At 30.9% G+C, this 13,255-nt stretch overlaps 1 protein-coding gene across 2 annotated transcripts in view; it reads right to left on the bottom strand.

Moving 5' to 3' along the window:
- Nucleotides 1-13,255, bottom strand: part of Eip75B (Ecdysone-induced protein 75B) — an 89,002-nt gene that overhangs the window by 19,695 nt on the left and 56,052 nt on the right. The window lies entirely within an intron of this gene.

Raw genomic sequence — 13,255 nt, 5'->3', positions numbered from 1 at the left:
TAAAGCAAAAAGCAATGCATTATTTACGAACCATAAACTTGGAATATAAACAAATGTACTTAAATAGATTATATGACTCATGATCCTTCGAACACTTGTCAAATACATACAATCTCATCAATAGAAAAAAATTGCATTTAAAAATTAACTTTTTGGCCTTTGAAAAGAAAAACATATTTATTTGTCATTCGGTGTGTAGTACAGAAACAGTTTTTCTTATACTCAATGGATTAGTAAAATAAAGGTAACTATAGTCAGAAAAAGAGGCAAAAATATGCAATATTCATGAGAAGTATTGCTTATATTTTGATCCACAGAAATTTTTACGGGTCCTGTTTATTTATAGTATTGTATTTGAAAATTGATTCTCCATTATCGAGTTTTTTGCGCAAAATAAATATTTCAAAAGGAACTGGATTTCATTATCAGATACAAAACCCTTAAAATATAATTAGCAGTTTCAGCACTTATGTTATTATAACTTACCTGTGAGTAACCCTTATTTTCATAAGACAAAACACACTCTGAATATTCCTCATTCACAAATCATATGAATACATTGTATATTCAATAACTAAAAAAGTTCTATGTTTGGCTGTTTTTTTTAAATGTATGTTCGCCGATTTCTTCGTCAATTGTAGACCGATTTCCAAAATTCTTTTTTTGTTCGAAAGAATGCACTTCCGATGTGGTCCCATTGGAACAAAGTTACGATCTGTTGGGAGATAGGAGGGAAAATTGAGGAAAACCCTTAAATTTCAAACGCTTGTAAAAAGTTTTCACATATTTCTTATCTAAAATAATCAGATATAATTTTAAAATGTTTTTTTTTTGTCAAAAATCTTAATTTGATTATTTTTTAATATTTAGTGAGTTACATATTTATTTTTTGAAGTCGATTCAATTTTTTTGTTAAAAATATTTTATTATTAACTATAAAATTTGCATGACAGATTGAGACCAGACACTATAACACACTCTACCAAATCTGTGTAAATAACATATTATATTCCGACCGGAACAGACTAAATAATCTTAAAAAATTGAATACTATGTTCTGCAGATCACCGAGATACCGTTTTGGAGGCTGTCAAAAAGTCAAGACGTGAATAAATAAGATAATCTAGCAACATTCGGCCGTAAAAAAGGAATAATAAACCCACCGGAATAAAAAGGTCCGACAGTGGAACGGTCCGTTTTAGGCGATCGGTAATATCAACAAACTTATTGATTTTTAAAAAGTTAATAATGGACGCAAGAATGACAATTTTGTAATCCGTAAGCAAGCCGAACACAAAAAATGTTTTACGACCATATTAACCTAGTTTTCACTCTTGATGGGGATCATAACATTCAATAAATCTTTTTTTATGACACAATGCCGATTTCGAGCGTGCCGACATTTTTTCCGTTCAATACGAGAAAAATCCTCAAAAAATGTCGGTATAACTGCGTTCCAAATATTATCTAAACTTTGTCATGGATGTTGTTAACTGTTAAGTGTTCTTTCGTAAATAACATATTAAACAAGTTATATCTACGAAGAACGAAAATATAATAATTAATACACGTAACAAGTATGGGAGGTTAATGTGATTTTCTTCCAGCGCAAAGAAATGAACAGAATACACAAAAATAAATAGGTGGAATATAAGAAAGATATTGGAAGTGTATGTTAACTGTGAAGCAAAATTATTGGTACTTAAAAAACGAACCGGGCAGATGATCCACCTCAAAGAAAATATTTCATCACTCATCAGATCAAAATTATTGAATTTTTCTACTGAAAACTAGGCCTATTGCTCCAGTCACAATGATCTGAGCTTAATGTTTTATCTTGTTTAATCTGTGAACGCAAACTCAAAAAGTCAGACGAAAAGATGGGTTCAGAAGTCTACTGAAGTCTTGTTAGATGTATATTTAGTTTAACTAATTTTTGGTCCTTATACAGCTCCTTATTTTCGATGTGATAAATTTGATTTTGTTACATTTAAGAGTCTTCTTACCAACTGAGGTTTATCCGGATTGGACCTACTGTTTAGAGTGGATCCCAAACCACGGTCCTCCGTATTAAGCATACCGACTAGTAAGTGTTCAACTTCAACAACAAGGGATCATCTCAGAAGACATCCGGTCTTACTCAGCCTCGTTACTGGCCTGACTAAGATCATTGCCTTGAACTTGCCATGCCGGAGAAGGGTTCGAACTCACAACTATTGCAACAGTAGGAGGACCGTACTGATTTATTTTGTTATCCTGTCGATACTTAATATACTTAATATATATGGTAACGTTGAATTATGATTTCCTTATTAGGAACTAGATAGTTTTTAAACTTCTTATGTGAAAATTTGAAAATATTATCCAACACATAAGAAAAGAAATAAGAACAAATAAGAATTTAATCATTTAAAAGTGAACATATAGGTGACAAAGGTATGTGGAATGTTTTTTCAAACAAAGAAATTGTTCTGCTTAGCTGTAATTAATGATATAAATACAAACTCATTTATATATTGGTAAAAAAGCGATAAAAAATTTAAAAAACAGAACGTAGCTTTTTTAGACACTTATTGCGAATGAATTACGACATAACAATACCCTAATATAAACATTAACTTCAACAGTGAATAGGTTCAATAATGTAGAATCAACTCAAATGACACGGTAACCGGCCCTCATTCTGCGAAGTGATCCCGAATGAAAGTAAAAAAGAATACTAGCCAATAAACTTTTATAATTTTACGATAAGAGCGAAAGTCGGCATGAGGCCGGTCGTTGTAAAAGTTTTAACGTCTGAACCGTAAAATTGGAAGGGTTGCAGCACTGCCTCGGACTATATTCGTTGCTCCGGTATTGTGTCAACGAGTTAACGCATTTCGCAATGTTATTTACGGACCATTCTGCGTTTTATGCAAAACGGTGACCGACACTTGGGGCCCATAAATAACAATTTAAGCAGAAAATCCAAAACCCGTCTACGAACGCAAATATTTGATACGGACATCTAACCTTCGGCCGAATTGTTTGCGATTTTTTCCCTCGTCATTTCGTTAGAACGTGATATTCGGTCATCGAAACAATTCTAATTGTTAATAATGGCGACGCCAGCACTTTCTCCGCTGGGCGCATTGCAGGAAAGAAAGTAATTTTTGCGAATAATCTGCGAATTATATCTTCGGAGCCATTATCTTTTATAACATCGCTTTCAAATCAAATTATATAGATACTTGAAGCGTAGGAAGTGCACTTTTACGAGAAAAGAATATTGTTTGATCGTTGAATATTACTGTTTCTTGCAATTTCTCTTTTGCAAAGGTCAAAAACACCGAGCAAAACTAGTTTTTTTCTTCGCCGGCTTATTGACATTGCATATTGACTTTCTTCGCAGAATTAATGATCAAATGCTGCAGTTACTCTGATGGTAGATAAACATCTAATATAATTTAATAATGAAAACTATTTAGCATAATATTCAGTTTCTATTAGGGGCCTGTATGAACATCCAAAGCCATAATTTTCTACAACTTTATCCAAATGTTTCTGGCAACATAGTCGTGTGCCGATCATGCTGTATCAATCTGAATATAAAATTCTATATAAAGAGCACGTAAACAAATCTGGTAACAGTTGAATCATCAACTGCGAAGCTGTTTGAAAGATATTTTAGAATTTTTTGACATTGTCATCAAAATTCCCACTATCACTAGCATTATCATAAATTATAGGAAAGGATTTCATGGGCTCTAGCAGCGGATGTCTTCACATCAAACATCCATCAAAGTTATTATCTAATATATAACTTATAAATTTATTTATCAAGTTTTCATATAGTACTTTTTTTAAAAGTACATTTTAAAGGAAAATTATATTATTTGATCATTTGGTACTATAAAATATTACCAACTTATCTTATAAACACCAATTTTACCAACATTACCCAACATATTCAGAATCTACATCAATTGTCTTATCTTATTTATTGTTCTTATTATATTTTTTATTAGTTAATACAAAAAATATTGAATCGTATTTCATGTACTTACTTTAACTCATTTATATTCATTTACATACTAAATAAATAATATATGATTGTTGAAATATACTGTTTCTTATAATTTTTCTTGGACAAATGTTAAACAAAATATGTCTGTTGTTAAATTACTAGTGTAAAAAAGAAAACTGTGTATTTTGTTACAAGTATGTGTTGAGAAAATGTCAGAATAAAATTGCAAATATAAACATAAAATGAATACCCACATAAAAGTGAACAAGTTCAATATCGAGATATGTTGGTTGTCTAAGGTAAAATAATATTTATTAATAAATATAATTAGGGAAAGAGGGAAAGAATTACACTATTTATTTTAAAATTCTGTCTTTTAATCCTAGTATTAAACAAGTGGGACACGCAAGACTGATAAAATTACATTGTTTTGTTTCATAGGTCAAACAATAGAGATCCTCCAAAATGTGACTGGTGACGTGGGAGTGTCATTTATTTATTTTTCTGTTTTAAAATTATCTTATTTCATTATTAATTATTTATTACACATACAATAGAAGAATACTTTTAAATATTATGAATGAGTAAAGAATTAATTTAATATAACAATATATAATTTTTATATAACATCTTTATTAGATACGCTTAGTACAATCTTAATTTACAATTATTTTATTACTACTTTTCCTATGTACTTGGATTAATTAACAAGCAAGACGAGTGAGAGAAAATACATCAATATATATTCCTCAATTATAAAATTATAATTATTTATTAATTATTAACTTATAGCTATAGTTTACGCTAAATGTATATACTTTATATAAGTTCGTATGGTTTTGTTCGCTTCAATCTTCTGACATCCTGCGCGCTGTTCAGCAGTTGTATTGCTTCTACGTTAGTATGATTTAGTAATCTTCTTTCGTGTTTCAAGGCAAAATCTTGGATAACTTCGCAAATCCATTTAATTTCCAGGTCATCGTGCAGTTCTTCGTTGGTTACATAGCGATAGGCATTGGTGATCAATCGAAGAACCTTGTTTTGACAGCGTTGTATAACTAGTTGATTTTAATTTTTAGTGCAACCCCATATTTAATTATTTATTAATTATTATAATTATTTATTAATTATTAACTTCTAGCTATAGCTTAGCTATAGTTTACACTAAATGTATACACTTTATATAAGTTCGTATCGTTTTGTTCGCTTCAATCTCCTGACATCCTGCGCGCTGTCCAGCAGTTGTATTGCTTCCACGTTAGTATGATTTAGTAATCTTCTTTCGTGTTTCAAGACGAAATCTTGGATAACTTCGCAAATCCATTTGATTTCCACGTCATCGTGCAGTTCTTCATTGGTTACATTGCGATAGCCATTGGTAATCAATCGAAGAACCTTGTTTTGACAGCGTTGTATGACTAGTTGATTTGAATTTTTAGTGCAACCCCATATTTGCAGCCTATAGCTCCAAATTATTGCTTTATAATAATAGTATAGATCAACCTGTTTGATTTTAGATCATTTTAGATTTTAGATCTTCCGACTAATCAGTATAGTTGTTTTATTTTGGTTCCAATGTGTTTTGCTTTTTGTCTAACGTGATGACAAGATATAAATAAAGCGTATACTATTATATTCAAATTAGAACATAATTTTTGTCTATTTTGTATGTTTTTATGTTATAGAAGTTTAGTATTTTTTATTATAAATAAGATTTCAATATGTTATGTAAAATTATAGAAAGTAATATCTGAATTAAAGGAGAACATATTTTAGGTACTCAGCAAGAACCGACTACTTAGCTACTTAGCCTAACCGATTTACTCATCTAAACACATTTAAGACCTAATTCAACATACCAAATCGAAATTAAGCATCACCTTTTAAGACAAGCGAAAGTTAATGAATTAAAGATTAGGGCCATGAAAGTAGAACCTGGATACATTCCAAATGAACCATAATTAGGAGTTTTCAGAGCAGTGTATCATGTAAAAAATACAGTAATAAAATAGTTCTTTCGGTAAAACCGTTGGACGTCCGTGAATTTGTATTAATTGCGTTGTAACAATTCGGACGGTGTGCGTCTTGACCCGCGATAGATACAAACTTGTTTATGAAAGAGCGAAGGCAAACATTTCTCGAAAATCCAACCATCTCGGAATCTACGAATGAGATCGTCAGCAGTCGTCGTTGGCCAAAACCGACGCCCGTCTGGTCAGGAGGTTATTGGCTTTTTGGCTATTTTCACGGCCGAAACCTTGAACATAGGCGCTTATGGCCAGATCATGTACATTAAACTTCTAACGCCCAAGGCTAACAATCGAAAATTACTTTTGTAAATAAAAATAGCCACAACCTTGTTCTAATACAGGATGTTGTCGGTATTCGGCCGCACATCTTTCTGTCGGTCTTCGTCTCGATTTCACATCAAGGTAATAACACATATATAGCAAATTAATTTTTATCATAACTAGTCTCGACTAACTTACTTATCCAACTCAAACAAATATATACGAAATAACTGATTGGTTTTTTTTGGAGGCCATGTTGACCAGTACTGATTAACTCATTTTTTTAAGATTACTTATTAATATGATAGGGTCACAAGTTTTTACAAGTCCTCATATAAGTTGCTATAGAGATAATATCGTTGAAAGGTATTATCTTATCCAAATTCTCTTATACAAAGATCGGAAAAATTGAGAATAAGGATGAATTAACAAAAATCAAAACAACATAATATAAGGTAACCATTGTCATAAAAAAATCAAAAATATTTGCAAAAAAAAAGAATAAAAAAAGACCAAAGCTGAGATATAATTATTAGTAAAAGGGAATGAAAAATGACGAAATCGGGAACAAAGACAAGATCACTGGAAGGCGTGGAATAGTATATGCCAAAAAGTTACATAAAAGTCTTCATATAAATCACAATATAAATCGAATAAAAATTAATCCTTTAAAATAAGTTGTTAAAAAAATATATGTTGAAAATATTATATAAGAACCCGATAGAATATCCATTGATGAAGAACTGTGTTTGAACTAATTGAAGGTAAAAATAATTGAAAATAAAAAAAAAACTCAATAAATACCCAATTATTTCCACCAAAACGATTTACATGCGCAGAAATATCGTAACAAAGAAGATTATTAATCGCTCTAAAATAATATTAACAATAATATAATTCAAATTTTAAGCCTACTTGATACAAGTACTGTTGATACCGTACGGTTTCATTACACGATCACTTGGATTGGATGGTATCTCCGAATCGAAAGTGATCTGATTATTTGTAGAACAATTTTATATAGATTGAACTTGCTAATTATTAATTGACAATAAGAAAACAAATATCATTGTGGCTGAGAAAGTGAAGAGAAAGTTAGAAATGCGATTTATATTTGCTTCATTAAATAAATTATTATCTATTCCAATGATAATATTACAGGTTTCGCGGTGACAGCTTTATGAAAATTTGCATGCTACATAGTTGAGATGTCTCAACGACTGAATTTTGATATCAATCGATAGTCAAACATATTTTAATTTAGTTAAAGCGTATCAATAATAACTCCTGTATCAGTACCTAATATAAAAAATAACGAGAATATTGTTATTAATTTTGTATAACGATTTATTAGTAGTCCCGATTTTTGTATTTGTTCATTTGGCTAAGCTGTCAGAGACTTTTCATGTCATTTCCTTTAACTTCTTGAAAGCTGTTATAAATGATCACATAATATGTGTTAAAAAGTTAGCATTTCACAAGAATACAATAATCCATCAAGGAGACTCCTAAAACATCTTAATAAAATACTTTGACAAATATGTAAATATATTGGCATATCAGGGGCAAATGGAGTTATCCTTACATAACAAGACATTGCTATACAAATCAATATTTAAATCATTAGGTCTATAATCGTGATGTCTCTCTAGGGGACACAAGGAACCCATAAGGAACATAATTCAGTGTTAGTGTTAAGTATTTCGAAGGAGTGTCAGTACATCATAATAGACTTGGCCACTCAGCTAAATATCAGTGACAGGAGTGCAGTGCGTCGACCAAAATGTTTAGAACCATCCAACAAGATAAATAGAGCACGATTTAAAATAAGATATTATACATGGAGATTATTTAATGTGTTTGTTTTAAGTGATTTTCTGCATCTCATATCCATTAAATAGATTTAACAATTAAGTGACTAGTACTAGTAGTACTAGTATTAATTGCTAGTAATTAATTAATAGATTTTTGTTATTACCCTTAATGGGTGTTTATCAAATTTGATTTTCTTCTCCTTCTAACTATGAAAGTTTTCGAAATAACAATCCCATTAAAGTAAAATAAATAATACACAGTTATATGCAGATATACAAAAGGGATTTGCGCTGATATAGTGAAATATGTGTTACAAGTCATAGCGAGTCATAAAAAAACTATAAAGTTCACCTATCACCAGTAGGAATTGTGAAGAAAATGTATTAAGAAACCATTGCAGCATATTGTCCGAGATCAGCAACAATGATATGACTAAAAAAGATAGCAGAAAAGAAAATTCAGAATATTTTGTATGGAAACCAAACAAAAATCGTACCTAGCAAATCATCATTACAGATGTATGTCTTAAAGACTTACAATATTCATTGAAATAACGAAAAAAACGAACAGAATCCTAAAAGTCAACACCATATATGTCAACATATATACTATGTAATGGTCTAAACAGATATGAATAAAAAATAACAATAAAATTTTCTTAATTACCATGACCCTATAGTACATTAACAATAACTCTTACCCTAAAATTCTAAATTTTTAATTGAAAGTATTTCGCGTTAATTCCCATGAATTTCGCCATTGCGCCAAAACAACTTTTTGTTCTCCACCATGAATCTTCTCGCTCTATTAACTGATCCATGGCGAATATTATTTCACGTATCAAATCTCCCCATATACGTTCAAAAAACATTGTTCAATTATAAAACGTTACGTTATATAATCAAATCGGTCGAGAAACGTAGCGTAAACGATTTTTCCAACGACACAATACAATTGGCCATCATCCAGCAACCGTCGGTCGGAAAGAGACGAGTGACTTCTTTCGGAGACAAGGAAGAAAAACGGAGTCAATAAACAAGAAGTGAATTTCGTCAAGGTTAAGAGCGCCAGCAAAAAAAGACCACTTGTTATTCTATATTGTAAATTTTGGCCACTGCCAAATACGCGGTGCCTGGTTACGTAGTCGAACATGGTTGCCAAATTTGTTTCGATGATATAACCACCAAAGACAGGAGAACTATGCCTAATAAAAATTAAGTAATTTTAACATATTTTTATTGGTATGATATTATCTAAGAAGGTCATCTTGGTATAACAAGAAAAAATTAAAGCAGTTTGATCTACCAGGAGGAAGAACAAAAATTTATTTTAATTTCAATAATTTCTTCTTATGGCTTGCAACAAATATTCGTTTTCCGAATAAAGTCTAATGAAACCAGGAATATTATGTATATATGGTGACATAATTCACAAAACATAATAAATAAATCAGAAAATAATTTATATAATATCTAGGAACAATTTAATGCAATGTGGTTTTCGTTAAAATTCGGAAATAATTCGACAAAACTGGCAACGCCGGTTCGATTCGGCCCCGGGGCAATAATCCTCTTCTTCGCAGAGTTCAATGCCAAGCGCGACTTCTTTTTTCCTGGGTCCATGACTGGCCGTGGCCTGCGACTATTGCGAACGGCTACCGCTGACACGAAGCCTTCTGCAATGTGGCGACGTCGATTGTAAAGCCCATTCTTCCACGCTCTGTTTCCCAACAACGCCTGAAAGTTTATGGGAACCAGAAGATTACGTTTCGAAAACGTTAAAAAACCAGAAAATGTAGTGTAATTTTCAAAAATTTTAATCAATCTTGTAACATGTCAAGTATATATTTCAATAAAAGTAGTAAAACTAACTGTATTATTGTTCCAAATGTGGAAAGAAAAATCTAGTTATTTCCTTTTCTAAAATTCTAAAATGCTGATATTTAGTTATAAAGAATCGTTTAACTGGAAATCTTGAGTAGAATGAGTTCTATACTTTATTCAAAGGAAGTATGATGCAGGAACTTGTTGCTTGTATGTTGAAATAGAATGAAAAATTGTTAATTTCAACATATAAGTAATTGTGAAAATACGAACCGTTTGATGGTAAATTATTAGATGAAGGTATATTATAAACAAAATAACAAATAGTATTACATATGAGAAAGAGATAAATAAATGATTTAAAAATAAGTGCCAAAAGATGTTTAGTAGCTTGTGACACCTTGCATCTGTTAAAACCTGGTCCAATCTAACACAATGATTCATTATAAAAATTTCATTGAACTAAGTATTGAATCAATATCATTCGAAACTTGCTAAATGGCAATGGAGATCTAAAAGATGTTTGGAGGCCACACATTGGAAATATAACTAAAATTATAATACAATACACTATTATTTTACAAAACAAATTATTATAATTTATTATAGAATAAAAAATATTTAGTAGATTTTTCATAAACACCCATTTACATTGATTGAAATAACACAAAGAGAAAAAAAAACATTAAAAAAACTTTAAAACAATAAATTCATCAAGCTAACGAACGTACTCTAAATTATAACGCAAACCAATTTTGATTGAGGAAAAAAAAACAATGATCATTAGCGGCAATTTATTACCTAATAAAGGCAAAACAAGATACACTTTTATCCGAGTTTAAGTGAAGCGATCGTAAAGATTGCTCATAGATAAACATTTATACGTAGGAAAAAAATAACACGCTATATAATTTCGTTCCTTCTATTTGCAGACTGTTGCGTCACGGACTGATTACCAAATCAGCTTTGCAAAATAACGATAGATGGCTGAAAAAGTTATTTCCAAACGTAGAAGAACGCCAGTGAAAGGGAACCTCTGTAAATATTGTTGTTTTCATAAAATGAATTAGTTTTAGGTATATTTGGAAATAGGGATTGTTGTTTTAATAAATTTGCCCAAAATAGACTAATTTTAACTGATACCGATTTTTGTTCAGTATCTATTATAATATTACTATCGTGTTTTAAGATTTAAATAGGCTTTGGTGTCTTCAAGAAGAACAATGTGTCAATAATAAATGTTCGAAATAGTTTATGTCATTGCAATTTATTGTTGATGTTGAATGCACCGTATGATATCATTAAACTAATCAATGTAAGTTCTTATTCAGCACCAAAATCTACTTTTATCATGCATAGAAAAGCATGTACTCATCAATGGATATTAACAATTGCCAGTACCCACGGTAGAGATTGTTAAATATCTCGGCGTGCATCTAAACTGACGTTTAATACGGAAGAAGCACGTACTTCCTAAACGGAAACAACTTGGACAATTCTAAGTTATCTTTAGATAACCAGATAATACTATATAAATCAATTGTCCTACGACATCCAGCTATGGGGAACTTCTATCAAATCTAATATATCCATCATTGAACGGTTATATTCGTATTACGTATTATAGTTGATGCTTTGTAAGTTTCTAATGAAGCGATACAACGCGATAACCCTCTAGAACCCATAATAAGTATAATTCAAAGTGTAAGAGTTAAGTAATTCGAAAGAATGTCAATGCACCCGATGTAATTGCCAATAAGCTAAATATAAGTGATAATAGTGAACTATGTACACTAAAACGTTTACTATAATCAAATCTGGTTAATAGATGATATATATATATATATATATATATATATATATATATATATATATATATATATATATTTAGAATAAGATATGTTATAGATCCAATATGGCATGTATTGTATATATGAATTAAATATATGACAAAATACTGTATTAATGAATTTAAATAATATAATGAAAATAAAGAAGAGACCAACAACTAAAACAAAACAAATGAAGAATGAAAAACGAAACAAAAGAAAAATAAAACCTTTGATTACACTTTCATCTGAGAACGTCTTTTTTTTCTCTCAGTTTCTATTTCCGCAGCTAATAGAAATTGATATTGGCGATCGGCGAGTTGAGTCTGACACCGACCAAAAAACCAAAAAAGAAACGGTGTCAGAATGTCTTCGCGGTTTCGGGGGAACGTTCGCCTCTGCTCGAATTCGAACAGTCAACAGCACGAGAACGGCGATACAGGAAAAAAAACAAAAACCTGCCAAATCGGCGTGCAGTAAAGAATCGCAGGCCACTGCCAAGAAATAACTTTTCTGTACCAGTGGGGTAAGTGACTCTCGTTGACCTGCTATTCGCAGCAGCAAGCGTAGACCGACAGCGACGTCAACGTACGTAATCGGCTCGGCCTGTAGGTCACTGGCCCGGGAAAGGAAAAGAAGAAATTCGTTAGAAGAAGAGGTCCAAGCCGTAGTGGACTTATACGTGTTTTGGAAACGGTAAAGCATATAGTAGTTCGATTTGGTAAAGGTATAACGTCGATAAATTGCACAGTTACCGTTAATACGCAGATGTTGTTGCTAACGTATTCACGTTTGTTCTATAAAGTAGAAAAACTGAATGAATAACATCTATATATATTCACTGCGGTATATTACAACGAAATATAAATCACCTCATCGTGTATGACTTCCGCGACAATATCAGGCCTGAAATTTTAAACATATTTTTCTTTATAATGCCCACCTATCACACATTTGGATATTTCAACAAATTGCAATTACACGAATCATCTGTAATGACGATAATAAAATATTCTTGTTACATCATGAATATAAGAAATAAAATGTCTTATTAATATAGTTTCCTATTAAAACATGTTCTATCCTCTATTTTCTTCTCTTTTTTATGTATTTGTAACAATATCTAGGTTATATATTTGTGTAAATATTTATAAATTGGGACTATACTCAAGGGAGTTACAATTACCTATTTTTTTTATGGAAAATAGCTTATGTTACATAACTGCTCGAGCTAATTTGCCAGTAGTTCATTCTCTTAATCCAAATTTGCAGTTATTGTCAATTGTTTGTGGTTTTACTTGTGGTACGAACATCTCAATGGATATCTTAATTCACCAGTGATGTTCCTGAGTTACAAAATAGTATAATATATAATATGCTGCTATAATGTTGTAAATAATGTATATATGTAAAAAAGTTGATATAATATAGGATTGCATAATAAGTATCATTGAACAATTATTGTTCAAATTGTAATATTTAGTAATTATC

Source organism: Rhynchophorus ferrugineus, unplaced genomic scaffold (genome assembly GCF_030347505.1).
Source record: "Rhynchophorus ferrugineus isolate W39M unplaced genomic scaffold, kcgeb_rfMv2 rfM2, whole genome shotgun sequence".
Lineage (NCBI taxonomy): Eukaryota > Metazoa > Arthropoda > Insecta > Coleoptera > Curculionidae > Rhynchophorus > Rhynchophorus ferrugineus.
Note: the sequence above shows the minus strand (reverse complement) of the source record. Positions and strands in the feature narration are given on the sequence as shown.